The following is a 26,939-nucleotide window of genomic DNA, read 5'->3' on the forward strand; positions in this document are numbered from 1 at the left end:
ATTCAATTTTCATGCAACCATTGCAAAATGTTATCATCTATTTGTGCAGAGTCCTTTAAATAACTTGGCTAAGGCACACACTTTGCAATATAAAATGTTGATAAAGCATCCAACGATTTCCAACTGCAAAACATTAATTTTTTCCATTCTGTTATCCTTTGTGCAGCATTGGGGTTTTAATGATTGAGAGAAAAAGCAAAAGAATTACATTCCTTTTTATACATCAATAAAATATGCAATATGCTTACCAATGTACTAAACTTAAGGAGATTTTTAAGACAGCATTTCATTCATTCTCAAGGCGGCTTACAATCTAATTCAAATAAAGAAGGTACAGCAACTATGGTGCAGTATTGGTAACAGACTCACTCTGGGATCGAAAACAACTCTAAAAGTTGAGTTGATTAAAAACTGTAGTTTGAACACACTGTAGAGCAACTAAGGCACCCAGGATTTGGAGTGCTGAGATCCCAAATTCCTGAAAAAAGCTAGCCTCAGAGAAATGATCTCAATATTCTGTATGCAATTTTCCCTCAAGGTATTTGCCAGTTCCCAGCTGTGCATATGCAGTATGAAATGCCAAGATCAAGCAGAAAGCAGCTGCTACAGGGCTATAAAAATAAGCAGAGGTTTCTGTAATTTCACAGTTCTTAGAAGACAAATATTGTAGTTCAAGGTTCACTGAGGAGGGGAATTGACTACAACCCTGGCTCCCTATTAAGATCCCTAAAAGATTCTGCTATAGGAATAAAGAGAATTCTCTCTCTGTAACTGACAGAATAAGAAGAAAAGAATATACAAAAAGTATGTTTTCTGACCCTAATAAAATTAATCAAGAAATAAATAACAAAAAGATAACTAGATCATTTTAAATGAATAAAATGTAAATATCGTCTGGACCAAAGAAAAATTTAAATTGATAATTAGAAAATATTCAGAAAATATGACATATTTCAACTTATTAAATGGAGTGTTGGGACTTTCTAGGTGGCACAATGGTTAAGAATCTGCCTGCCAAAGCAGGAGACACAGGTTTCATTCCTGCTCCAGGAAGCTCCTACATGCCGTAGAGCAACTAAGCCTATGCACCACGACTATTGAGCCCGGGTGCTGCAACTACTGAAGCCCACATGCCTAGAGCCCATGCTCCGCAACAAGAGAAGCCACCCCAATGAGGAGCCCACGCACCTCAATGAAGAGTAGCTCCTGCTCACCACAACTAGAGAAAGCCTGTGTGCAGCAACAAAGACCCAACGCAGCCAATAAATAAAATAAAGAAATGAATAATTTTTTTAAAAAATGCAGTGTTTATGTAGCCTTAATTATATAAATTTTAAAAAGAAGGCTGAAAATCAATTACCTAAACTTCCACCTCAAGGAGCAAAAAATTATTTTTAAAAAGAGTAGAAATCAATGAAAGAAAAACACGACATAAAATGGAAAAAAATTAACAAATGTAAGAATTGGTTACTAAAAATGAATGAGAGTAATAAGTTCCTAGCAAACCGATGGAGCAAAAAGAGAGAACACAAAATACCAATATCAAGGATGAAAGAGGACACATTATTACAGATTCTACAAAAATTAAAATGGGATGGCCAAAAAGCACATGAAAGGATGCTCAACATTGCTACTCATCAGAGAAATGCAAATCAAAACCACATTGAGATATCACCTCACACCTGTCAGAATGGCTATCATCAAAAAGAACATAAATAACAAACGTTGGCAAGGATGTGAAGGAAAGGGAACCCTCATACGCTGTTGGTGGGAATGCAAATTGGTGCAGCCACTATGGAAAGCAGTATGGAGGTTTCTCAAAAAACTAAAAAACATGACCCAGCAAGTCTACTTCTAAGTATATATCCAAAAACAAAAACACTATTTCAAAAAGATACATGCACCTTAATGTTCACAGCAGCATTATTTACAATAGCCAAGATATGAAGCAACCTAAGCGTCCATCAACAGATGAATGGATAAAGAAGATGTGGTACACATATACAATAGAATACTACTCAGCCACAAACAAGAATGAAATTTTGCCATTTGCAGCAACATGGGTGGACTTGGAGAGCATTGTGCTAAGTGAAATAAGTCAGACAGAGATAGACAAATACTATATGTTTTCGCTTAAATGTGGAATCTAAAAAAAAAAAATACAATAAACTAGTGAATGTAACAAAAAAGAAGCAGGCTCACAGATATACACAAAAATCTAGAGGTTACCTCTGAGATGGGAGGTGGGATACAGGGATGGGAGAATGGGAGGCACAAACTATTAGGTATAAGATAGGCTGAAGGATGTATTGTACAACACAGGAATAGAGCCAATATTTTGTAATAATGTTAAATGGAAAGTAACCTTTAAAAATTATATAAATATTAAATTTTTTAAAATAAATAAAAGTAAATATTACATAGGTAGTATGCAGATACAGCAAGAATCATGAAACAGGAAGTTTAAGGATCTCTTTACTAGGGTAGAGAGCATGATGGATTTGTAATTCAAAGGTTTCTTAAGGCAGATGCCAAGCTTCCATGGTGCATGGGTATGTGATGAATGAAAGGGGTAAGGAAAATAAATAATAAATCACTTTACCTCAAAAAATATAAAATGGTAATAAAAGTGTATTTTGAATAACTATGTCCAAAAGTATGATATTGAGATTAAATGGACAAATTTCAAGGAGAAACAGAAAGTCTGATTAGTTCTATATCTTATAATAAGATTTAATCTGTATTTTAGCAACTTCTCACAAAGATAACTACAGGTTCATATAACATTACTGGTAAATTCTGTCAAGCATTTATGGAAAAAATAAGACCACTTTGATACAAAAAGATAAAACATTTCCAATTTATTCCAGGAATACATTTCTTTTATCTTCTTCCCATCTTTACATCTTAACCTTAATATGTAAAGATAGGAAGAAGACAAAAGAAAATCACAGAACAATGACAAATATTGACCCAAAATTGCTAAACAAAACATAACAAATTAAGCTCCAATCTACAATGTTGAGGAAGTTTCCCTCTATAACTAGTTTACTAAGAGATTTTACCAGCAATGTATGTTGGACACCAACTGTTTCTTTCTTTCTGCATCTATTGAAATGATCATAGGAATTTTCATTTTTAGTCTATAAACATAATGGATTACATTTGTTGATTTGTGAATGTAAAAGCAATAATACATTTCTGGGATAAAACACATTCAGTCATGATGTATTATTTATATATTATTGGATTCTATTTGCTGAAATTTTGTTAAGAATGTTTGCATCTATGTGTTTGAAGACAATTCTCCATGGGTGTTTCTATACATCTCGAGTTCCTCTCTGCAGCTCTCTTCTCTCACGTACTCCACCTTGTGGCCTCTAGCATCCTTAGCTTCCCCAGACTCCTAGCTCACCTGATTTGTTTTCAGTCTCTCAGGAACAGATCAATGTCTTTTACTGATGGATGATCGATGTTTTGAAAGGTGTTGTTTCGTATATTTTGCCTGTTTTTTTTTCTTAAGTTGTTTCAGGTGGGAAGATAAATCCAATTCCTGCCACCCATATTGTGCTGAAGTAGAACTAGACTTTTATTCCATATTTAATTTTATTCTTCAGTAAATCTCCCAAGCTCCCTCTCTCAGCTAAAGGTATCACCATCCACATAGTTGCTCACACTAGAAAGTTGCTGTTGTCCTTGATTCTTCTCATCTGTTCACTTGTACAATCCAAGTCGGTCTTACCAAGTCTTTTCAAAATATACCAACAACATATTCACTTTTTGCCACTAACATTGCCACCACTTCTAGGTCAAGTCACATGTAGGCACGTGAATTTGCATAATATGACCTCTGAAAGGCATCAGTTTTCCAGAATCCATAAGGGAACTATGATAGATAGTGTCAGACAACTTCTAAAATACAAGGTGAATATAGAAGGTTCTACATTTATTCTGGTCTATATGACAGTGAAAACAAATTTCATTAAGAGCAGGAAAAAAAGGAATCCAAATTTTGATAGGAAGGGGCAAGAGGAAAATCAACCACACCTTCTTCACAATGTATTATCATAATCTGAACAGAACTATTTGCAAGTATCTAGCTACCAAAAATGTTCCCTCTCACTCCATCCTCAGTCCCATGCATTGAGTGGAAAACAGCTTGGAAAATAGGGGCAAGAATGCGCCTTAACTTTCTTCTTAGGTACAGAGAAATCATTCTGCTATACATAGAATCACTGCTTATAGTTGAAAGTTCATAGGGATCTGCAAATTACTCAATATGCTGTTCATTCATTCAAAAAACATCTTTGGGCACCAACTATTTTTCAGGATCTTGAGTTCTAGGATTATAATTATGAATAAGACACAGTGTTCTCAAGTAGTTCATCTTCTAATAAACGAAAGTAGATTTATGAACACAAAAACAAAAAAATCATCTCTGGAAAGCTAAGTTTTTAAATGATCATACTTTTTCTTTCAGTTTATACATAATCTCAGACTTCAAGATTGAAGGTTGAGGACATGAGCAACTATTTCCACCAAGATCATGTACTACTGCAAAAGAACTCTAAGAACAGCACTTTAGCCACTTACACAATCAAAATGGTTAAAGTATTACTTATTACTTCTTCAGTTATCTTGTGTAACCGTGAGCTCCTACTCTTCTGGAGATAGCAGCTTTGTCTTTTGGTGTTGTATATAGGAAAGGGCTAATGATCCACTTTGTTCATTTTGTGCAAAAATAATGTAAATACATGTTCAAGAAAACTGCATTTTAACATATTCTGGATGTTTATATTTTGTTTGGAAGTTTTAATTTTCTGAACTGGTAGATGTCTTCATGATAATATCTAAACAAATCAGAGTACCTGTATCAGGCCTTATTTATTTAACAGCGAAAATCAACTAGGATTATATTTAACAGCAAAAATCAAAGACTAGTACTGACATAAATAAGAAAATTGTTTAAAACAGAAATTCTGGAGGTAGGCTGTTTGGGGTTGTACAAGATGCAAAAATGTCAAAAAGGGGCATTGTTCCTTCTGTTTTGTTATTCCAATTTAGATTTTGGCTTTCATCCACAGGGTATTAAGATAGCCTCTACTTCTATTAATCAAAACCATTTCTGATATTCCACATAGGAATCATGGAGTCGGCCAAATGTGATGCCAGGTGAGTTTGTGCATTATATAAACTTCCTGGCAACCTCACGCCATGTCTTTCTCTTATATCATTGGCTAAACTGGAGTCACATAGCCACTTACACTCGTAAAAGAAACCTGAAGGACTAAGACAGCGAAGGAGCATCCCAGCTCCTATCACCAGGGAAAACACAAGAGACTGAGACTTTGGAAGACTCCACACACATTACCTCACTGGATCCTTATACAAACTTGGTGAAGTATGTATTTTCAAGAGTTAGAATATTGTTCTCATTATTTTCTGATCTTACAAAGACCAGCATCAAGGAGAATGCTTTAAATATTAAAATTTTAGTTGTGCATGGAACCAGGAAGCAAAGAATGGAAGCAGGCAAGGCTAATTTACCACAGGAACCATGAAGGAGCTTCTCCTTGATTTTGCTTTGAGAAGCAGATATGAGAGGAGCTGAACGAGGCATGATGACTAAGTATAATGTGCTGCCCTGGATGGGTGGTGGAACAGGATAACTTAAAGAGGTGATCAATGATGGACAGTTACACACTTTTCAAACTTCAAATTCATATATACATATATGAATACACAGATTAGTCTCTGCACAGTACAAACTTAGAAATTCTATAAATTTATACGAAAGCATATCATATTCCATAACCAGGAAAAGACATTTAACATAGAAAAGACATTTAGTTTCACAGTGATTCCAATTAAATAAAAATTAAAGGCTTAAAAGCAATTACAAAGGGTTTTATAGTCTCTGCAAAGAAAGTCATGTACTTTTTATTTAATTATGTAGATGCTTTAGTTTGACTAATAGAAATAGATAATAAATTAGATTTAAGTACTCAAGGAAAGGCCAAGCCTTACCTGGCCCCTTGTCAACTGCATATCTACCTCATGGCATAGTCTATTTAAAAGTGTATTAAAACATTTATTTTTGTTAAATTAATATAAAGTGTTCTAAAATTAATGTCTTCATGCTATGTGTCAATATTGTAATTAATACTCAAAATATGACCACTTTTTCTATAGTAAACAATGGAACAAAAGATGGGGAAAAATATATATATAGGGATGACTCAATTTTTGCACTATATTGAACTGATTAAGAGTACCACTTGGTATCAGACAGACCTAGGAACTCCCTGGTTCTGTCACTCACCAAGTCTCAGCTTTCTCACCCATTAGATATAACAAGGGTACCTAAATAAGCAGGCTCTTGCGAGAACGAATGAGTTAATTCTGTAAAATGTCAGGCATATAGTCTCACCTTCGTGATGGGTCTTGACAACTGCACTTCCCTTCACAAGCTACCCAGGTCACATGTCTTTACTGTGGTAGTGAAAGGGCCTTACTTCCACTAACACAGGAAAGAAAGCAAAGACTTGCATCGCTTAGCACACTCACAGGGCAGGGCCTAGAGCTCAATCCTTTAGGACTGAGTTGGCAGCAGGCCTCCAGCCCCAAGCCCTGCTGCAGGACTGGTATGTAAATAGGACAGCCTTTTCCTTCCAAGACTTTACAGCAGCAGAAGGCTTATACAGCTCTTAGGCAGAAACCTAGAGAATGGAGGACAGTCTAAAATCCAAGGTGAAGCAATTGTGTGGGATCAATAAGGAGAGAAGCCATTGGAAGTATCAAGTTCCCTAGCGGCTTCTTTGCAAATGATTCCAGCTTGGAACATCTGCTCTAAATTTTGGTCCACATCTTAGTAGGCAATTCAGATTTGCACACAAGTGATTATAATTCTAGCCAATTAATTAATTAGACAGATTTATTGCTCTGGGGCTAAGAAGATCTACCCATTTTGTAGTCAAACACATGAATCCCAATGCTTTTTCACTTAATAGCTATAACCTTGGCATCTTCAAAATCAGTTTTTTCATTTATTAAAAAAAAAAGTAACAACGTCTACTGAATATGTTTGTCATAATGACAAAATAAAAGAGGTAAATGTAAGGTATACATCACATACGTGAGCAAAAAAATAAATAGCTTTATTATTATAAGGATCATCAGCAAACTGTAGTAAAAATGGGAAGCCTGGTGGAGAGGGAAGAGGCAACAGAGAGAAGATTCTTGGGAAGAGAATTTCAAGGAGCTGAAATCTCCAGGAAAGGAACAGCAGCAGACATGTCGTATTTACCACAAGAATGGCAGATGGTTGGTATTATCAGAGTGCATGGCTGGAGCTGAGAGAGGCGGAAGGTAGTACGAGTCCAGTTTGGAAAGATAATGTCAAGAGCTACACAAACTTCACTGTATGACAAACCACTGGGGTCATCATTTCAAATGTCAGGGATCCTATGATAGAAGATATAACCGTACCTGAGTGCCTATTGAGTGTGCAATACAAATTAGCCTTTGATTTTTTTTTTTCAACTTTTGCTTGCACAGTCTGAATCTTTATTTTCTCAAGTTTCATTTTGGTGTGATGGAAATAATCCAAAATTAGATGATGGTGATAGCTGGCCAACCCGGTAAATATACTAAAAGCCATTGAATTATACACTTTAAATGAGTGAAACTTTGATATGTAAATTAAATTTCAACAAAGCTGTAAAGATACAGAATGCAAAAAAATAACCTCTTTTAACTGAGATTTCTGGGAAGCAATATAGACTAATGGAAAACGAGAACTTTATAATCTGATAAACTGGGACATACATTTTTGACAGCCATTTATAGCTGAGTGACACTTACAGCTGTGTCACTTAGGAGCTGAGAGACTTGACAGTGGCAAGGTATTTGACCATTCTGGGATCATTTTCCTCATTGCTGCAGTGAGGGGGAATACTCTTTTGGCAGTGACGTTGCTAGGACCGCATGAGAAAATAGGTGTAAACGTGCTGGCACAATCCATGACAGCCTCTCAGTAAATGACAGCTCTCATTTTAATTTTATCATCATTTGGAAAACAACAGCACTCTGACATATTAAGGCTAATGCAAAGCAGCATGACAAACTTTCATGGTTCTGAGTGTATAAACCCTAAATAGCAGAAATTCAGCTTTGGGTCAGGTCAGAGCTGGCAGTCTGACCCTGGGGCCATTGTCTAACTCTTGCCCACCAGTAACAGCTCCTTTCCTCCTAGTCAGACCTACATATACAAACGCATTAAAAAAAAATCATTGCTTGACTATTCAGCCAGGGGATGTGACACTGGACAAAACCTTGTTATTTTCACTCCCTCTACTGCAAACTTGATATTTCTCACAGAAAATATACCTGACAGACTTGCTTTCCAGGCCAGCAGAGACTTCCATACTCATACAGACACTGCTGCCTTGCATTATTTATTTAAGGAAGGGGAGGCAAAGGAAAAGAAGCTAAATCCGGAAACTGAAATTTTCCGTAAAGAACAAAGGCTAGCCACTAAATTCACAGGGCCTACGTGCTACAGGGAAAAAAAAAAAAAAAAAGGCCAATTACTGATGAAATTGAAGAAACTTGCAATATTCTGCCAAAATAGAGCTTGAGATTTTGATTAATTGCTGTATTTCATTTTACTCTATAGGTTCAGCTTTTTATAATAAACATACAAAAATCACCATAATGTAGTAAAAATATTTAAAATTTAACTTTAAACACCTCTGTAAGCACATGCCAATATCTTAGCATGGCTCTGGCGATATCTCGAAAGGCATTCAAACCATAAATTATGAGTGTTTCTTACATACCTGTCGTTTTCACAGAGGTTCTCTACTCCAGCCCACAGAACCACCCAATGAAGAAGTTATTGTATTCACTGTCTTCACCCACTTTTTGCCAATGAGGAATCAGACTCAAAGAGGAAAAGTAAGTTACCTAAAGTCACACAGCTAATAAGTGACACAGACAAGACTTGAACTCGTATCTTCTGATTGGTGCTACTGGCAACATAATTTCTAGAGTTATTGAGATTTCAAATCACATGGACACTGATCTCAATATGTGGCATTAAAAAAATTAAATATGAGGGAAAATCTATATTAAAATAGAAGAATAAGCCTGAATAAGTATTCCCCCTCCCTTACCAAAATAGAAAACCAAAGAATATTTTTAAAATAAATTACTTAGCAGCAACCAAAAAAATGAACATTGTCTAGGCCCCCAAACTCCAAAACTCCATAGTCAAGGAAGGAAAGATAAGATTTTACACAGAGGGAAAAGGCCCTACACAACCCAGTGTGGCAAAATTCCTGAGAATTCGCAGTAAATCTCTCAAATACAAAGAAAACCTGTGTGAGTGGTGTCTTTGTTCCAATTCCGACTGAGCAGTAATGGAAATGCTTGTTGGGGAAAATAGATAAATGAGGAAAGTGAACAAAAGGACTGACCGACAGAAATAAAGCCTCTCCCAACTACATGCAGACCTGGAAAAATGGGCTAAAATTCCCCTTAGTAATGGAAATTCCAACTTCCCAACCAAAAGGAGTGAAATGTCACACAACACATTTTATAGACTTTCAGAAAAGTGTAGGCCAAGTAAATCTGGGTACCTCTGTATCTGAGTTCCCCTCCTCCCCCGACAATTTTCCAGGCTGCTAGCAAATAGAAAGCATACAAAAGGCCCAGTCTTCAATCTGCTGCTGAAGGAGAAAAGACACAGTTCTCAAAGACAGTGGACACTACACCAGTCTGAATAAAAAGCCTTGCACAGAACCACCCAAGCAAAAACAAGATGACAGAATTGACATGGCAACTAAACAAAGATATTGCAGTAAAAAGGAAAATCTTTTGTATGATAAAAATGTAACCTAGAAAAAAACATATCCACTCAGCAAAGAGAAGGAAAGTCATCACATTATAGAACAAATTTTTCTGAGTATAAATTGAACCAACAGTAACTAAAAAGTGATCTTGTATCATGTTTAGAATAAGATTTTTTAAACGATGTGAGGGATTACTGACCTACATATATATGTATGATATTGAGAATATTTATTTAAAAATAATACATTGAAAAAATAATATTCCAGACATATCTGGAAATCAACTCATATCACAGAGGAAGGGCTTGAGAAAAATTCAGTGAAAGCAAATAAAAACACAGAGATTAAATTAATAGGTTCAAGTTAATAGACACAAAGGACAGACAAGCCAATCTGGTAATAAATGGTACCCCCAACTAAAATACGTAATACCAAACTAAGTTTCCCTGCAATGAGCATTGATTCTGAATCCTAAATTTGGAAATATATGAGGTTTGGGGGAAATTTGGAATAGGATGCTCAACATTGAGATACATCCTGGTTAAGAATTTTAAGGACAAAAGGGATGAGATGGAGCTATATGTAATGAGGTGGATAGAATTACAGTCTGTCATACAGAGTGAAGTAAGTCAGAAAGAGAAAGACAAATATTGTATGCTAACTCACATATACGGAATCTAAAAATGGTACTGATGAACTCAGTGACAAGAACAAGGACGCAGATACAGAGAATGGACTGGAGAACTCCAGGTTTGGGAGGGGGCGGGGTGTGAAGGGGAAGCTGAGACGAAGCGAGAGAGTAGCACAGACATATATATACTACCAACTGTAAAATAGATAGTCAGTGGGAAGTTGTTGTATAACAAAGGGAGTCCAACTCGAGGATGGAAGATGCCTTAGAGGACTGGGGCGGGGAGGATAGGGGGGACTCGAGCAGGGGGGAGTCAAGGAAGGGAGGGAATATGGGGATATGTGTATAAAAACAGATGATTGAACTTGGTGTACCCCCAAAAATATAATAAATAAATAAAATTTCAAAAAAAAAAAAAAAGAATTTTAAGGACAGATGAAGAGTCCTCCATGTGTCCAGGGAGAAAAAACAAGTCACATGCAAGGGTGAGAAATAACGGTTTGGCCTCAGACTTGTCTACTATAATATAACAACAGGCTAAATCTGCATTGAGTAAAAGAAACTGTTACTCAATGATATCATACTGAGCAGAGCTACTGTACAAATGTAAAGCAAGTAGGAAAGACCCCAGAGAAGATAGTACTCTTAAATCCTTCTTTGAAAAACTACTTGGAAACGAAACGGCCAAGAACAAGAAATGCTGGTGCACACCAAATATGATTAAATATAGCTATAACAGGAAACTACTGTGTGAATGTGGTGACAGAATGTTACTTCTATATACTTGGAACATGTAAAAATTATAATAAAACAGATAAAATTGGAAATATGAAGAAGAGAATAGAAGAATTGTAAAGGTCTGTTTTTCGTAACAGTCAACTGATACAGAGTTAAATTGAAACATACTTTTAAAAAATCGATTCTAACCTCTAATGTTCTATAACGGTATTTTTTTTAATATCAGAAGAATCTTTTAAGCAAATATCTCTTGTGAAGAAAAATACATAAATTTCTGCAATGACTCCAATTGCATCAGGATTTTTCTTCTGAAACATTGTAGTACAATAAAATTGTTTTCATTAAAAATTGCACGGTTGTATTTAATAAAAGTATTTTTATATTAGCCCTCATGGTACATATGTATCAAAAGATTTCTGAAACAATGTAGAACAAATGACAACAAAGATTGTGTCTGGGTCCTGGGAATTTCTACTTTTTCTCTCTTCTCTCACTCTCATAATGATCTTGCATCATGTTTACCAAAAAATAAGGTGATTTTTGGTAATTTTTTTCCCCAAATATTTGCATATTTTGCCAGGCAGATGAAATCCAGCAAGATTCATGCCTTTCATACAATGAAGATCATCATATTTAAACAGTGCATTTACTACAAAAGTAACTTTCTCAATCGATGTCCATAATAGAGATGTACTTTCACAATCCAATAAACAATTCAAAAAAATTTACAGCCTAATAGTAAATATAAGTTTCCTATTTGAATGAAGTCTAAAATAAACAAGTTAGGGCCCTGACCATACAAAAGGATAATATGCAAAGAAAACTCACAGTTCAGAATCATCCTATTGTTTTTGGATTCTCAGCAATTTTTCTGTAGTAATTGAATTTAACAGTATAATTCTAATGAACAAGTTAAATCAGGGATCTCTAAATTTTGGAATCCCAGTATTAATCAACTACAAATAAGTATTAGCCCACATCTATCACCAAGGACTGAGATGTTTCTTTCTAATGAATTGACCATTACATTTCCAAAGTTCTGAAATGGCCAACAGACCACAGGAAGATACTTCTTTAGGCTCCTGCTTGAAACCAACAGCTTCAGCAAACTGCTGGCCTTGATTCAGGGCCAAAGATTTTTGGTAATGTTTTAAAAAATAAAACAAAATGCATCAGCCTTGCAACTAAAGAATTTTAAATCAAATGCTTTTAAAGAAGATTTTAGCATTTACACAGCAATACCTGAGGGACAGAGGGGTTATCATGTGACAAAAAGTGACTTGAATGAGTTAAAGTTGATCAGAAGTTATTTCTTAGAGATAACTACTAATAATTTCCAAAGGAAGGAATTAGCAAAGATTGACAGAAGTGGAAAGGATCTGTAAAAAAAAAAAAAATTCAAGGAAAGTACAAAATATGTTCAATTTAAAAAAAAATAGATTTACCTGGACCAATGGTCCTGTATTTAGCACAAGAAAGAAAAAGGAAGAGGAAGGGGGGCAAAGAGGGATAGAAAGGGAAGAAGGTGCAGAGGGAGAGGGAGGATGGAGGGAAGAAGAGAGAAAGGGGAGAGAAAGGAAGAAGAAGAGAAAGAAAGGAAGACAGGGATGAGACAAGCAAAAGTTCTATTAGGGCCTTTATATGTTTCCCCATGTGCTATAATTAGCAATGGCATGATGTACTTAAACAAAAAATAGAAAGAAAAAAAAAAGAGAGGTTTACAGAGATGAAGTAGCTTATCCAGGTGTGTGGAGCTGCTAAATATCACAGCTGGGATATCTCCCCAAAAAGTGCTAGGGTATTTCTAGAATTGCTTCCAAACGAATGTAAAATTTAAAGACTAAGTGTATCTACATACGCCGATAATCCCGCATTAAGGATAGTTCAAACTAACAATGCCAAGAATTTAGGAAAAGAAAGTAGGACCCATTGACTGGGTTTTGTAGACAAAGAAAGAAAAAAGGTAGAAATTGATTCAAATGGTCCATATTTTGCTTTCACCCCTCGGTCACGCAGAAGGATACTTTCATTATCCAGGTGTTCACTCTCCAGCAGGAACGATCTGGCCAACTGACCATCACGAACCTGTCCCAGCAGCTGTTGGGCCTCCACTTTTGTCTACTTTGCTGGTTCTTACAGGAGGGGTGATTGGACTCATGTTGGGTTTGGAGACATCATCTTAACAACCAAGAGGTAAAACCCTACCCCTTAGCCAGGATCCAGTTTCTTATAATCCTCTGCCTACATCAAACAGATCTGCTTCAGTCTGTTCTGTGTTCTCCAAAGCTGTAGCTTCCGATCAGTGTACTCGCCAGGTTGGCTTAGTCGATGCTGTGATAGTTTTTAAAGAATCACTCTCCGTATATCTCCTCTGGGTATCTGGTGGGCATTTCTGACCTCTGCTATCCTCACTTTTCCAGACTGATGACATCTTTCCCATCTAGAAAATCACAACAGCAGTAGCAGCAGACTGGAGCGTGGCACATCGACAGTTATATGTTTCCTCTCAGATGGGGCACATACGATGACGTCGTGAGCAGAGCAAATCAACTCAGCGGGCTTAATTTCAGGACAAAGAGAAGTATAATCTTTCATATGCCAAATACTAGAGCAGAACTATCAAGTATTAGAAGTAAGGCTCTTCTACAATCAAAATCATCAACTGATTTCTGCTTAAGTCCTAAATGGAGGTGTGGGCTATACTATCATTAACTGAGCTATCTTAAGTAAAAAAATTTTTTAAAAATAATAAAAAAAAATTTAATTCATTCATTCAAGTATTGCTAAACTGTACAAAGTTATGTTTGATTTACCGTCAATTTTAAACTAAAGCATGTGCTATCCTAGAATACAGAGTCATTTTCATGCCTTCATCAAGAAGATGAAATTGTAACAGCATTATGGTAGCTACTCTCCATATAAAGACTGACACCTTGCTTCCTTGTTCTCTGGGTTGCTCCCAGGTAACATCATCACAAACAGGAATTTCTAAAATTGAAACAAGTTGAAAGGAAACACCAAAAGACCAAAGCAAGCACAGGTAAAAGACAGCCACTTGCTTCATGTGTGACTTTCCCTTACGGTTTTGCTTTCTCTAGTAATGCAGCTGTCATCCACACAGTGGGAAGTTGCTGGGATAAGTGACAGTGAGAGAAAAAGGGAAACTGTATCCCATATTTTTGAGCACAATATTGTTGTAGTTCAGGAACTTGGGCCAAGTACACAGCGAAAGGATCCAATATTGGCCAAGAAAATGTTTCTTTCAAGGTCCTTTATCCATGACAGTTGTCATGGTAGTTCATTTTATGTTCAACCTGCCTGGGCCACAGGGGACCTGGATATTTGCTCAACATTATTCTGGGTGTATCAGTGAAGGTATTTTTGGATGAGATTAACATTTAGATTGGAAGACTGAGTAAAGCAGACTGCCCCCCCCCCCCCAAAGTGGGTGGCGCTCATACAATCAATTGCAGGCTTGAATGGAACAAAAATCCGACCCTCCCACAAGAAAGGGGAACTCCTACTGCCTGACTGAGTTGGGACATGTGTCTTCTCATGCCTTTATACCTGAGCTGAAATACTGGCTCTTCCTTGGTCTCAAGCCTGCGAACTTTTGAACTTGGAAGTTGCACCATTAGGTCGCCTGGTTCTCAGGCCTTTGGACTTACACCACTGGTTCTCCTGGATCTCCAGGCTGTCAGCTGCAAATATTGAGATCTCTCGGCCTCCTTAATTGTGTGATCTGATTCCTTATCATAAATCTCTTGCTGTATACATGCATCCTATTTGTTCAGTTTCTCTAAAGAACCCTGACTAATACACTTGACAATTGTTTTCTAACCAGCTAATGTTTCCAGTGTCTGGATTATCTAACAGAATAACAAGGTAAGACCTGTGCACCATTGTTTAGTGCATTACTGTGCATATACATTCCCAGGGATCTTGTTAAAAGCAGATTCTGACTCATGGGTCAGAGGTGGGACCTGAGCCTCTGCATTTCTGACGAGATCCCAGAGGATGCCAACACCGGTGCTGCAGATCTACGCGCACACTTCGAGCAGCAAAGGTGCAGAGACTTCACCTCCACTTCCAAGTCAACGACCAGACGTCCACAGGCCACGTAGCCTCTGGTGCATTATCATCCGTCTCAGGCCCTTTCCTACATCCAGGCAAAGCTGTAGTTAAACGTATAAATCGGGGGTCATCTGTGAGGGAAAGGAATGTCCCTCACAGTAGCTGGTCTCTATTTCTGCTATCAGCAAGCCACAAATTGGTGCCTGTCTGTGCATGAAGAAGAAAAATAGAAATGGATAAAAACAAAAGCATCTCCCCTTGGGCAGAAGCAATCCACTGTTCCAAGTATTATTTTCTGGCTACATAACTGTGGCAGGTGGAACTCTGTCCTCTAAGTGGAACTAAGTCCACACTGAAACACTCTGCTCCTTTAGAACATTGCGCTATCAGTGTATTCTCTTGAAAAGTACCTGAGCTTGCTTGCCTATCTCATCGTAACAGAGAAATGTGCATTTCTGGGCTACTTGTCATGGTATCAAGCCTATTTATTGATAAGAAAAATTATGCCATATATTAAAATGTCATTTATCCAGTTTTGGAAAGAAAAGCCTTCATTTGTGACAACTGAAATATGCTCTTCAATACCCACACTAGAGATTACAGAAAACAAAATGCCAACTCCACTATCCATTTAGTTTTAAGTTAAAAATTTGCAATAACTTGTCCTGACTTGACAAAAGCACTGTTTAAGCAGTAACTGCTGCCACGTGTTTACCCAGCAGACACCAGGCTAATGAAAACACGAAAACATTTCACTGCAAGTGACAAGAGGCAGGTGCAACTTCTATAAGAAAAAAATACATTCTGTTTTGTCCAGACTTCTAAGCAGTCAGCCTCATGATTGGAGGTAGAAGCCCAGGTTAGAAGACCTGGCGTTTCATCAGATCCATAACCTATGCTTTGGACTACCCACTATTTTAAACAGAAAAAATCATGCAGGGGTGAAGCAAGGGAGTTGAAAGGTGCTTTCACTCACTTTACATTACGAATTCCATCCAGTGAAACCGTTCACTTCTGCTCTTTCCTTTTAACATCATCCCGGCTTTCTCATTTCCTCGGCTACATTGGTAGGTGTTTTGACACTTGACATTGGTAAAAGGGGCAAAAAAGTAGAATGTTCTATATAGACATTTCTCTGTTTTCTACTACTGTGAGAGAAAGAACTCTTCTGGGAAATCAGATGTTCTAGACAATCTTCACATATGTGATTTTAATACTTTTAAATAGGTGTACCACTAAATCTAGTCTGTGTACCACGTAACATTCTTTGATGCTCTAAAAGACTCTTAACATTCATGACAGATGCATGCAAATACTGGTTAATAGTGCAATCTAGCTGATTAAGTGCAACAGGACATTTTTACTGAGTGCCAAGGCGGTAATGGTACCCAGTTGCTAGATTGCTAAAAGAAAGTGAGGTATCGGCTCACATAGTTATCATCTAACATCTGGATCATGCTGTTTCTCATACATAGAAAAATCATTAGCCTAATGAGTTAAGGTTGCTTGACACCTTATGTATACAGGCTCATGCATTTAGGTAAATTACCTCAAAGATCTGGAGAGTGACTTCAGGGTGTTTGAGTTTCCAGTGTCTTCAGTAGAACCAGAAAACGCATTTGCATCTAATATAGTAAAGAAGTCTGGTGCCATGAAGTGAGTAGTATAAAACATTTTAACCTCAGGTTTACACTCCACCCTCTGTTCTACATTCTTACATGAGAATCACGAACAGTAACCCATTCTCTCACCCATCCCTCCCCTCCCCCGCATCCCCACTTTACTATGCAGTAAGGCATTTCAGCAACAATATAACTTATTTTAATAATCTGGTTTTTGTAACTGTTTAACGAAAATAGCATTTCACAGCAGTTTTCATTAGTAACAATTTATGAGCTCATAAGAGTGAAGTGAGCTAACATGTGCTGAATGGCCACTATGTGTCTCCACTCAGGTAGATACGTTATAAGTACTACATGCATGGTCTCACTTAATCTCTGCTGAAAATCCGTAGGATAGTTACTACTAATTCCACTTTCCAGACAAGAAAACGGAGCCTCTGAGAGTACAAATATGTCCCTGGTCACGTAACTGGTTATCAACAGAGCTAAAATATGAACTCATATCTGTGAGATTCTGATACTTTTTTCCTATCATATTCTTAACATACATATAGGAAATCAACTAAAATAAGGTATAATTTAACCTACGCTAAACAGTTTGCTTGGTTTACACTGCAAAGAACAAAAACATTCCCTGTCATCCTGCCATCCAGGGATAACTGTCAACTACAGCTGGCACTCGCCATCGGCATTTGCCACCTACCTCTACAAAGACTGAATCATGTGCTACTGCAGCCACTGACTTTCAACACCCCCTGAAAAGGGTTCAGGGTGGAGAAGTGAAATGAGGCACTCTGTGCTCTGCAAAGAAGCTGGCAGGACAGGTCTTTAGATAGATATTTTCAGAGCCTACTTTATGAGCCCAATTCCTGTATCTCCTCATATCTAGAGAAACGCTAAAATCCCTCATGGTGACGACTGCTCCTCGTGACTAGCAGTAACCTGCAGCAGACCAGCAGAAACCTCCTGTAAACAATACGTGCTCGATTGCATGTGTCTCCCTTTCACCAAAACCACATATATACCAATCTTCCCCCTGCCTCTCTGCAGCAGTTTCTCAGCGCTATCGGGGATGCTGTCTCTCAGGCTGCAGTCCTCACTTTGCCCCAAATAAAACTTAACGTGCAACTCTCATGCTGCGCATTTTCTTTAAGTCGACAGTTTTGGCAACCACGAATAAGGACCCAGAGTGGACTTCTCTCCTTCGACTGAACCCTATGAGGAACCAGAGCCTTGGTATCTGCAGAGGCCCCTTGCACCCATCCGCCTCCTCGGAGAGTCCGAATTTGGGTAAGTCTCTCCTGGTTCTCAGATCTCCCGTATTGGTTGATGATCCTGAGTTTTATTTGGCGGTGTAGCAAGTACCTGCCTCCTCCCAGTTGAAAGATACTGAGGGGAGGGGGAGTGCTGGTTGAAAAATACCAGGAAAATACCCACCCACAAGAAAGATACTGGTAGTGGCTCAGTTGAAAGATACTGAGGAATACCCACCCAGTTGAAAGATACGGGGGGGGGGGGGGGGATGCTAGTTAAAAGATACCAGGGTTTACTCAGTTGTAGGGGACTGAGTGGTCTTGGCTGAGTGGTTACGTAAGAGGCTGATCTGTTGCTTCTTCTCAATTTGGCTGCCTTAATAGAATTTGTCAGGATAAAAGTGAAGATCCTACATGAGAGTTTTGCTCCAAAGACATGGGACAAGACTCCTCCCAGTCAGTTATGTCTTTCTCAGGTGACTGGGAAATTTATGGGAGTGGTAGAGGCAGAGTCCTACCATGCAGTGGTCCCACAGGGAAACCCACTCATTAATTACAACTCTTGCTCGTCCAGGGGTCGCGGTAAGAATTGGCCATTCAGCGATCTGAGCATCCTCGGTGGTCTTAGACTGCTGAAGGGAGAAACTGAGACATGTAAGAGATGTGAAACGACTCCAGGGTGATACCTAGAGGAGTGAGGATCACAAGCAGCACGCTGGCCCACCACACAATTTCACCGGTGTTTTTTATCCCAGACAAGTTCAACTTTAAAATGGGAAACAGGGCCTCTCAAACACAGAAATAAGGGGCTTCAGAAAGCTAGCCCCTAACACCTCTGTCAGGTTTATGTACGTACAAAACTCATACTTGCAAGTAACTATTTAATTGGGGAGCAGTTTCTCAGAGTTATCTGGGATGCTGTCTCCCAGGCTGCAGTCCTCATTTGGTCTCAAATAAAACTTAACGCTCAACTCTCACATTGTGCATTTTTTTAAGTCAACATAAATGATAATATTGGTGGTTTTATATAAATGTAAATTTTAGAAATTGAGGCTTATAATGTGTGTATCTTTTATAAGCAGTAATTGCACTTAGCAATATAGCATGACCATTTTCCATGTTGTTAGATATGCTTCTAAACATGATTTTCATGGCTACATGTTTTCTTATATTATGGAGATACCATAATTGAATTTGTTCCCCATTATTGAATACTCCTGTTATTTCAAAGTACAATTAGTCTTTAAAAATTAAAAAAAAAAAGAAGGCAATGTGATACAATGAAAACAACTTTGTACTGGAAATACAGAAAATTGAATCCTAGGTTTCTTATTTGCAAGCTATGAAACCTTAAGAAAGTCATTTAACCTTTCTGGTATGATGTTTATCTGTAAAATAGAAGAATTAGAGTAAATAATATTTTTCACATATTTTAGACTCTATGATTATAAGAACAGTACATAAGTTATTCTAAAACTTGATGTTCAAACTGGAGTATTGTGTACTCAAAGACACAGGCAACCAGCGAGAAGGGGGTTGTTACAAACACACAGATTGGATCAGTGTGGCAGGCTCTCCTTCCTGGCATTCCAACCTACTCAAGTTGAGTTGAAATGTTACTTTGACAATCACTAATGTAGTATGAAATAAAATGTAACATTTCACAAATTTTACTCCTTAAACAGAAAACTACAAAATATAGAACTCCAACTGCCTGAGATATATAATGCTGTACACTGTTATTAGGTATATTTGGTGGAGTATTTTTGAGCATTTAAATAGCACTGCCCAAAGCAATTGAAACTGATCCTAATATACCTAGTTATGTTAGTAACTAGTAAGGTATTTCCATGTAAATGATGCAGTTTGTTGGCACAGATTTCCTTTGCAAATGTCTTCCTTCAGATCCTATAGATAGCTGAATGTTTCTATAGATTAAAGTAAACAAATTGTGGACTTCCCTGGTGGCTCAGCAGTTAAGAATCTGCCTGCCAATACAGGGGACACGGGTTCAAACCCTAGTCCAAGAAGATTCCACATGCCACAGAGAAACTAAGCCCGTGTACCAGAACTACTGAGCCTGTGCTCTAGAGCCTGCGAGCCACAACTATTGAGCCCATGTGCCACAGCTACTGAAGTCTGCCCACCTAGAGCCTGTGCTCTGCAATAAGAGAAGCCACCATAATGAGAACCCCATGCACTGCAACGAAGAGTAGCCCCCACTTGCTGCAACTAAGGAAAGCCCCTGTGCAGCAACAAAGACCCAACGCAGCCAATAAATAAATTTATAAAATTAAAAATTCAAAAAAAAAAAAAAAAAAAAAACTGTAATGCCTTTCCTTTTGTTTCACCTCAAATGGATTCTCCCAAAAGAACAAAATCCAAAACAGAAAACAATAGTACCTCCTGAGCTCCTGTTAAAAATATGAGTTTTAACACCATTAGCAAAAAGTGGCTTCGAGAAGCAGCTTAGCCTTTGTGGCCCCTAAGCATTTTCCCTCTCTTGTTCTTTTCCTATTGTCATTTGCTTTTCTTCAGCCTTTGCTTCACCTGCTACCATCCCAGAAGTTACCCTCTCCACTGGTTGCTATGTTGGAGACAATTTTTTATTTATTATTCCTTCATTAAATCAGATATGTATGCATGTACAATGATGTGTATCTCTTAAGCTACCTTTGCACAATAAAAGTTAAAAACGTGCACAGGCACAAGCCACACACACACTGTTACACATGGGAATCCTTGAGGTTTCGCTCACATTTGAATGGTCTGCAAAGTGATCTACGGTGGATCACTTTATTGTGAAATGAGGATTACCATCTGCAACCCTGAGGAGGAGGTGAGTCGGCTGGGAATTCCTCATCTGGGAGGTCAATCCGTGAAAACCAGCCATTGCTGACAGTCTCAACAAATAAGAATTGGTCTAATGGTAGTCGGGCAACAGACAGTGAAAATTAAACAGTCTTTGAGGAAGTGGTTGAATATGCTCAACCCATCCTTCAAGTCCGAGCTTGCTTTTGTGGGCATCTATGCTAAGGGGGGAACAGTACATTTCTGTAACTGAGCGGGACTCTATGAGGCCTTCCCAGGACAGGATCACCCCCCCATATCATCCCAGCTTCCGCTCCTCTCTCAAGTACCCAGATAACAGAATCTCACGCCTATTTTCTGAGTTTTTCAGGTGCTAAAAACCACCACCAAATGGAAGAAATTAACTACTTGATCTTATGTGAGGAGCCTAAGGATTGATAAAGTTAACCACTCTGTTATCTCAACGTCAACCAGAGAATCGTGCACTAGCTGATCGCATATCCGGGGAGACCCCTCTCCCCCCAGCTGGTCCTTAAGAATGCTTTGCTGAAACCCTTAGGGGAGTTCAGGGTTTTGGGGGCACAAGCCACTCATCCTCCTTACATGGCCCTGCAATAAACCTTTCCGTGCTCCAAACTCTGACGTAACAGTTTGTCCTCACTGTGAGTTCCGGCTCACAAACTTGCATTCAGTAATACTTTCACGCGTATACCCTTGTGGTTTCTCATACCTGAACATCTACTGAGGTTGAAATACGCCATTCAGTAATGAGAATATAAATATGAATGACATATGACTTTTATCCTCAAGAAGTTCAAAATCTGTTGGCCAAAAATTAAAAGTTCTTAAACATAGGATGCTTCTGAGGGAATCTTTCTTTCTTTCTTACTTTCTTTCTTCTTCTTTCTTTGTATTGTGTTTCAGAACTAGCCCAACTCATAAAACTATTTGTCAGTTTTCCAGGATCATGCAGATACCAAAGCTGATATTTCAGCATTGATGATATGTTATGTTTCTGTAGTGATTTACAGTTTCTTTCCACAAACAATGCCCCATTTGATCTCACAGCAGGCGTGGGAAGTAAGTAAAGCAGCAGTTATCCACATTCAAGAGACAAGCCAGAGGAATGAAGTTAACTTCTTCAAGGTCACACATCAGACTATGAAAGTCAGGACTCAAGCTATTTCAGATTGTTGCTCCAATGTTGTTTTCATTCTTTCTTTTGATACATACCAATTTTTTGAAAATTTTGTTCAACTTTAGATTAAAATCAATAATTAGATCCAAGAATCTAATTGTTAGATTTAAGATTGATATAGAAAATAACCACATATAGACCACACATTTCCCCATATTCTACCTTTTTCTAGTCTCAATTTTCCTAATCACTTTGAGAGCAGTAGAAAGATACAGCAGTAGTAAACAATGATAAATTGAGGAAAATTTTATTTAGTGAATTCAAAAAGGAAAATCAGTAAGAAAATGGTTTACATGTGGTAAGAAGCCTTATTTAGAAGAAGGGGTTAATCTGGACATTAAATAACTAGAAGTGTTTAAGGTTGTGCTGAAATTACCCAGCAAGACAAGGGAGAGGTGGCTATGAAATGTTTATAGGAATGAAGTAAACTGAGAAAACAGGTGGAGCCAGGCTAAGTGAGCAAAGGATTTTCCAGAACCCAGGCTATGCAGGTTCCCCTCAGCATTGCCATAAGCCCCTCCCCGCCTGCTGAATATATTATAATAATAAAACTTAAAGAGTAAATAGAACAGAGCAATGCTTAGCCTTGCTACTTCCGCTATAGGGGAGGATTAAGGACAAATTTGTGCCAAGGACAAAAGCTGACATCATACTAGTTTGAGACTTCTTTTGTGTGCGAGCACATTTGTTAAACTCCTGGACACCATAGGTCAGCTGGATCTCCTACTGGCTTTACCAGTTAATGTATTAACCTCAGGGTATGGGGTCTCCAGCTTGTCCTTCCTACCTCTTCTACAGGATTCTCATTGGGAAGGACCTCAAGACTGGGGGAAGTTTGGACAGCTTCACGGGTTTGTCATGGGTTATAAGCAATTGTGACAGCAGCTACCTGCAGATATCTCCCTGGATCTGTTGCCCCCAAGTGCACTCACAGGGTGAAAGGGTTTATAAAGGAGACAGCTGACAAGGACACCTCAAGTTGAACGCTGCTGCGATACTATAGAAACAAGTGCCGACTGCCTTTCCAGGCCACTTTTGTGTTTGTCCAGTGGTCCAGAGTCTGTAATGGGAACCATCACAGCGGTGTTTAAATTATCTACAGAAACTCCTGTGACATTGATTTCACCCTTTCTGTAAGCCAGAGTTCAGCAACAAAAACCTTTGCATGAAAGAGTTGGAAAAAATGCCAGAACTCAAAATGTCTCCTGGTCAATGCCCTGTTTCCTTAGCACAGAGGGACAGTTTTGCCTTTGTCTATTACCAGATCCGTCCTTCAATGTGAAGCCATCTGTTCCATGAACTTCTGAGACTTGGGCCAAGGGAACTTTAAACCAAGAAACCATTTCACCAAATGTCAGTCAGAGTGTCTGGCATCTGGCTGAAACCTAAAAACTCAGAACATGAGGTTTCAGAAGGCTGAAGCCTTTTCTGGAATTTCACACAAAGTGTGGTGTGCACTTTAAAATGTATATTTATTTTATATTTCTGATTACAAAATGATTTGATGTTCATTATAAATAGTTTAAAATATAAAGAACAAGAAAAAAATAAAAGTGATTCATGATCACACCACATAGATACAACCACTATCACCATGTTGTTATATTTCCTTATCTTCTTTTATGTCTTGTTTGGTTTATACACTTAGCATCATATTCCTTACACTGCTGTGTATATCTGTTCCTCCCTATATATTTTCTATGTCACTCAATAGTGAATTAAAATGTAAATCTATCATAAGGCAGTGCTTTATTAATCAATTCTTACCTGATGTACATCTAGTTTTTTTTCCAGTTTTAAATAGAATAACTTAGAGAATATCTTTGTTCGTATAACACTGTATGCATCTTTGATTTCCGCCTTAGTTTTTTTTCTAGAATCACGACTACAGGAATGATCGATGAATATGCATAAAATTTGGAAACATTTGCATATTGACTTCTGGAAAGTTGGTACTGTCTTAAAGCAGTGTATGTGGAGAAGGAGCTCAGTTTCATTGTATCCTGTCAACAGAAGAAATACCCCAGGTAACTGAAAAATATCTAAATATTGTTATTTTGAATTTTCATTGTTTAAATTAATTATCTTTCTGTTTCTTTCTCTCTCTCGGCTCTTAAATTCTGCTTTCTTACAATGGGAAAAGAGCATAAATTCTGTGATACCTGTTGCACAGCCTGCCCTGACCTGGCCCATCTAGGCCTCATGGGAGGAGTCTGTCCAGATCTCCTCTGCCCACTGCCTGGTATTTCAGCGCTTCTCATAAAGGAGAGGTGCACGCATGCTAGTGCTTGGTGACACTCTTAATCTGCTCACAGCGAAAGCACATGCAACCCAAATTTCTCAACGTTTCTACCTTCTTGTAGTTCTTGGCTTTTGCAAGTTTCCTCCTAATTTAAAAAAAAAAAAAGTCCTCTACATATCTTTTCATTTGTATTACTTTTAGTATTTTCATACTTTTCATTTGTACTTTATTCCACCTCGAAGTCTTCAAGTTTTGGTGTTTTTGTTTTGAGAGATCAATCAGTACTCCACCCCCCTCCCCCAAATGCAAAGCAAAAAGCAAATTCAGCTTCTCCTGTGGTCCTGCCCCACTAGCACCCCTTCCCCTCTCTGTGACCTCTCCTTCCCAGAGGAATCCTCCCTTTCAAACATTGACTATAACCCAGGTTTATTCTCAGCTATCCATCACATGATCCCCCAAAGCGTGACATAGTAATCAATGGATTCACTGAATCGCTCTGAATTGCTGTGCTTCCTTTCACTTAAAGGTTTTAAGAGAAATTAAAGAAAAATAAAGATCCAGAAGAACAAAGGTTTAAGGATAAGTGGTAGGGAAAGCACTTCTGATCAGAGAGCCTTATTTGGCGCTCCCTCAGAACGTGCTTCCGGGTGCTGCCTTTGGAAAGACTGCTGTTTCGCCCTGAAGTATAAATTTGAATCCCAAGTGCATCTTCGATTTTCTTAGGCCCTCAATTCTGTAATTATTTCAGTTTTTACAAACAAAATCTTCTTTCTACATAAGGGCTAACATTTGCAGCTCTGCTTCCTCCACTTGCTTTCAATTTGTGAGGAAGTTCAGCGCCTACTGAACCAGGCCTGCACTATGAACTTCGCGGGGAACTCAAGCTCATAGCATTTTAAAACAAGAAGTGGACCTTAATGGGATCAGATGAACCTCAAAGACCTGAGATTCTGAGAAATTAGGCAATTTACAAGACAATGCAGGTGATTAATGCCCTCCAACACTCAAGCCAATGCTTCCTATTACAATTATGTCATTTGCTATGCTGTTATTATTGAAAACTTCCTATGAGATATATCCTAAAACCTATTTAAGTGCATTTTATTTCACTTCTATTATTATCACAGCCTCTCCTTAACCTTTTCCTTTGTAACCAATCCTTCCTAAAAACCCACCCAGCTCCTGTGAAAAGGAATAGTTCCCAGATCAAAACAAAAGCTACAAACACACAGGTGCAACTTCAGATGAGTCAAAACTAATGTGCTGCTGCTACAATCCTGCTCCTCACCATTATATGTTCTCTTCATCATGTGCTGTGCACCTGCTTCTAAGAGATGGGCTTCCAGGAATGCAAATGATTCTTCGTCTGAATCCACATTTATTCAGCTTAATGAGCTTTATGCATATGCTAATCTTTGAAACATCATACCTCAAAGAGGTGTGAGAATATATATATGTATATATATATGAGAATATATATTCATTTTATATATATATATTTCAATAAAGAGCAAAAATATTAACAGGCAGGAAAAATCTAATAGTTCAGTAGTATGGTATAACTGATGGCACAGTTGTTCCTTCTTTGAGCAGAGAGAATAGAGATGTTCAAAACCAAGAATAGCTTTCCTCTTAGGTTAAGATGTTTTTCTTCATATAATGCACAGGCTTTCAGTCTTGGCAGGTTTTCTTGGGGCTAAAAATGAAACACCATCATTGTCTTTTATAACAAATAATTCTTGTCCTTTTGACTAACCAAGGAAACAACATCTTAAGCACCAGGATCACATATGGAGGAAAGCTAAGCTGCTTAAGAGGTAAGGTCTTGCAGCAGCAAGCCAAAACATGAGACCTGTGCAGATGTGATGCCCACACCCTCACCTAAGTAAGAATGGGACTAACTTGGTCTTCAGAATGTTGGCAAGGCAGGAAGGTGTCCCAGGTTTAATAGGGACTGACAGGTAACTGACTTCCACTCCTCCAAGGCATGGGAGGCTTGGTTCTCACTGTCATGGCTTCCACCCTTCAGGAGCTGAAGTTGGGACAATCATGGTCTGACCTCACCACATCTTTCACAAAGAGATAATTGTGCTGAGTCTTTTTATAGGGATTCATTTGGGAGATTTAATTAACAAATTTGTAAATCAGTAATTTGATTATCTTTGCCTGACTTAGAATAAGGCTAACTCTAACATAGTATATGTGTATCTTGAAACAGGACTAATTCTTTTTTTTAACCTTTATTAAACTGATTGAAGTAGATTACTCAGAAAGTAAATTTTGAGCTTCAATGTACTGAACCTAGACAAACCAAACCCTATTTTATGAAGTTACAATATTACACCATTAAGGAATACATTAAGAAATATAATATGTAAATTAGAATCGAGGGATTTGGGAAGACAAAACATTTTCAATTTACTGAGATGCATTTAATGGCAGAGGCTAAATGGGTTTAAGTATAGTTCTTCATACCACAAAGATCACTTACATCAACAGACCTCAGACGTTTATAA

The 26,939-nt window shown here is 38.0% G+C and overlaps 1 non-coding gene and 1 pseudogene across 1 annotated transcript; one reads left to right on the top strand and one right to left on the bottom strand.

The window, feature by feature from the left end:
* The first annotated feature begins 5,146 nt into the window (after positions 1–5,146).
* LOC130855000 (bromodomain-containing protein 9-like) overlaps positions 5,147–26,939 on the top strand; it is a 35,085-nt pseudogene continuing 13,292 nt past the window's right edge.
* Positions 12,220–12,356, bottom strand: LOC130856222 (small nucleolar RNA SNORA2/SNORA34 family). The gene has a single exon (XR_009054514.1). It is a non-coding gene; the product is annotated as a small nucleolar RNA SNORA2/SNORA34 family (small nucleolar RNA).

Source organism: Hippopotamus amphibius, chromosome 6 (genome assembly GCF_030028045.1).
Source record: "Hippopotamus amphibius kiboko isolate mHipAmp2 chromosome 6, mHipAmp2.hap2, whole genome shotgun sequence".
Lineage (NCBI taxonomy): Eukaryota > Metazoa > Chordata > Mammalia > Artiodactyla > Hippopotamidae > Hippopotamus > Hippopotamus amphibius.